This window comes from Octopus bimaculoides, chromosome 5 (genome assembly GCF_001194135.2).
Source record: "Octopus bimaculoides isolate UCB-OBI-ISO-001 chromosome 5, ASM119413v2, whole genome shotgun sequence".
Lineage (NCBI taxonomy): Eukaryota > Metazoa > Mollusca > Cephalopoda > Octopoda > Octopodidae > Octopus > Octopus bimaculoides.
This window is the reverse complement of record NC_068985.1, coordinates 6,625,770-6,629,768: the sequence shown is the minus strand read 5'-3', so window position 1 is coordinate 6,629,768 and position 3,999 is coordinate 6,625,770.

Sequence of the window (3,999 nt, the reverse complement as noted above, 5' to 3'; positions counted from 1 at the left end):
GAGAGAGAAACTTGCGAATAAAAAAGGCCAGATTTCAAGCGTAACATCTTTCTGCAGCATCGTTTAATCTGATACTTTCCTGTTTAATGATTATTAAATAGTAACTAGACATTCATTGCCATAACGTGTAATTGAAATAGAATTATCTGTCACCTTTTTTATTGCAATAAAAGCATAAAGGACCAAAATGTAAATATAAAGCCTTTGAGATCATTTAGGTAACCCTTGGCCTAGCTCTATGACTGCTTTATTGAAATATACTTCGTGTTTCTGCTAAGCGAATGTACGTGTTAATTCCCCCATCCTCTCAATCCACAACAAAATGATGCAGAGCGCTAATGACGTACGGGGCTTAGAGGTAATCACGTGATATGTTGCATCTTTCATCATCCGCATCACCAAACTGTCGTGTCAAATTCATCGGGTCTCGTACTAGAAATTGATGGGTAACAAAGAACGTTAATCAGTAAAATAATTTCGGTTAAAGTACTTAATTACTGGAAAAAAAAAGGAAGGAAGAAAGAAATATTATGTAAATTGTAATATTATTTTATTCTTTTATTCTTTTACTTGCTTCATTCATTTGACTGCGGCCATACTGGAACACGACCTTGAGTGGAGCAAATGAACCCCAGAGTTTATGGTTTCTAAGCCTAGTACTTATTGCGTATGTCTCTGGTGTGTTCACGTCCCCGTAACTTAGCGGTTCGGCAAAACATGTTGGTGAAGAGGGGGGGGGCAAACACAGACACACAAACATATACACACATACACACACACATATATATATATATATATTCATATACGATGGGCTTTTTCCAGTTTCCGTCTACCAAATCCACTCACAAGGCCTTGGTCGGCCCGAGGCTATAGAAGAAGATACTTGCCCAAATGCCACGCAGTGGGACTGAACCCAGAACCATGTGGCTGGTAATCAAGCTACTTACCACACAGCCACTCCTGCGCCTATATATAAAAGGCTTGTATCCCCATCCCTCACTAGTTATATTTTGTTATGTTACTCAATACATGTCCGTTTCACATCTAAGATTATATCCTATTCAAATATCTCAACAGATATTTATATATATAATGGGAAAACGACGTGTCTGTCTTAAACAACGAAAATATTTAGATTTCTAAATATTTCTTTATCGCGTTGTAAATGTCTAATATTTATTTTGTGGATTTCTTATCTTTCGTACGTTGGCTATAATTAAAACTGTGGTAAATATATGGATTCTGATTTTGAGAAGTCCTGTATTGGTAATTGGAAACGTATTACTAGCACGCAAGTACGATTTTATTCGATTCAGTCATTTAAACGCTGCAAAGTATCTTGGTTCTCCGTCGGTTACGACGTCGAGGGTTCCAGTTGATCCGACCAACCGAACATCCTGCTCGTGAAATTAACGTGCAAGTGGCTGAGCACTCCACAGTGCACGTATACCCTTAATATAATTCTCGTGGAGATTCAGCGTGACACAGAGTGTGACAAAGCTAGACCTTTGAAATAAAAGTACAACAGAAACAGGAAGAAAGATTGAGAGAAAGAGTACAGCAGGTTTCGCCACAACCTCCTGCCAAAGCCTTAGATGTTTTCGTTCAGTAAACACTCACAATGCCCGTTCTGGAAATCGAAACCGCGATCCTACGACCGCGATTCCACTGCCCTAACCGTTGGGCCATTGCACCTCTACGCAGCAAAGTATAGATTCTGGGAGATGAATTAATCTTAAGAAACAATAACATATTGATTTCAAATTTTGGCACAAGACCAGCAGTTACGGGGTGGGTGAGGTAAATCGACTTGGTCGATCACTGTGTTCAATTGCTACTTATTTCATAGACCCCCGGAAGGTTGAAACGCAAAGTCGACCTCAGTGGTATTTGAACAAGAAACTGTGACATTTTAAAACAGAAGCTGCTATCCGTTTTGCTTCTAACGACTTTCATTTGAAAATATTTTCAGCTGAACATTTACATATGCACATTTATTAAACACGCATATACAGACACGTGCGCTTCCCGCCATCCCCACACATATAAATGAAATTATAGAATTACAAAATGTTGCGATGTAATGCAGAATGTTGATAATGTGTGATAAGAAAATCTTATCTGTCCGATATTAAAATTCCTAATCCTGAAGTGAAAATTATCTCTATTATAAATAATTATTTTGTAAAACTTACATAATTCTTTTGTGCTCCGCTGATGAGCACAAAACATGAACGGAATTCAAATTTTTTAATTAAATGATTATTCCATTGTAGTAGTTTGCTGTTTATTAATCAGCAATTCCAATCTTTAAATTTACATCAGCCGTAATTTACCGATTTTTCTATATAACGTATAAGCATAGATGCATAGAAATCAATTTTTTCAGGAAATTGATCAGAAAACTAAAGGTTGTTTTATTGTCGAGATGTTTACATCGAGAAAGTGTACGTTAAACTGATCTCGAATATGTTGCTTCGTTAAGTCTGTTATCTCGAGGTTCCGGTTTTTCATGCTATATATTGTACATAGGTTTCGCAAGATTTACATGGTATATAGTAGTGTGCTTTTGGACGAAGAATAATAAAATTTCTGTACACACAAACGTGTACATAATGGAATATCCAACATATTTTCCTTAAGCTATTATTAGCTGTTTATTAATAATAGTATATATACATATCGTTGTACCTTAATGAGCTGCTTTCCGTTTATAAACACTGCTGATTTTAAAACTAGTATCGATGTAATTAAAAAAAAAAAAATGGGAGAGACGAAGTTGTTTCTGTAAATTTCGGGAAAAATGAAATATTCCACAATTACTAGTTATTTTTTTCTTGTAGACTCATGCACAAATGCAAGCTTACTAGCAACAGAAACACCACAACACCACACACCTGCATATACAGGTATGTACCCACGCACGCATGCACACACACACATACACATACACATACGTATGCATGTGAATATATATATACATACATAAATATATATACGTAAGTAGAATTCACAAAAAATAAAAGACGAAGACAGGTATGTAAACAACAAACGCGAGTATTAATTTAACGCTTGGAAAGGTGAGAAATTCTTTTACGTTTCGAGCCTACACTATCCAACAGAAAGGATCATAAAAGTAGAAAGGATCATAAAAGTACAACAGCCAACATTACCGCAAAGCTTAATGACCACCTCAAGAACCCAGGTTCCACAAAATCTGTTCGCTGGTAGATGCACAGACCAAATTTCACGGGAGGGCTGCAATCAGAAAACCACTACTTTCAAAAGCAAAGGTTGCAAAGCGTTTAGTGTGGAGTAAAAACCTACAGAAGCGATCCCTAGAGCGGTTAAAGAATGTTTACCTTATTTCCGACCACCGGCCGAATATTCGCTTGGAGAAAGCTAAAAGAATCATTTGACCTAGACTGCCAACTTCCAAGTTTTAAACTTTTGGGAGGATTTGTAATGATCTGGGGTGGTGTGCGGGAGGCTATGTCTCGCAAATCCGCCGGCCTAATGGTTTCCTTTCATTGCCAACACTGCTTAAGTATTTTATCTGATCAAATTCATCCTATGGTTGTGGAACTGTTTCCGGAGAGAAACGCAATCTTTCAGGATGAAAATGCACCAATTCACACAGCTAAAACTGTTACTGAATGGCACGAGGAACCGTCTAGGGAAGTTGAACATCTTATCTGGCCACCACAGTCCCCAGATCTCAGTATTATTGAACTGATATGGTGCATTTTAGAAAAACAAGTAAGGAGTCGATATCCTCCGCCATCATCACTACAAGAACTGGAGACTGTTTTAGCTGACGAATGGATAAAACCTTCTTTAGAAACAACTTAGTCTAAACTCATGGCTGGCCACTTCATCCTACGTGGATATCCCCTCACCACTATCCACACCGCCCTTGCCAGAGCAGGTTCCGTGGACCGTGCATCTGCTCTCTCCCTCCGAACCCGCCCCGCCGTATCCCGCCTCCCTTTTCCCCTC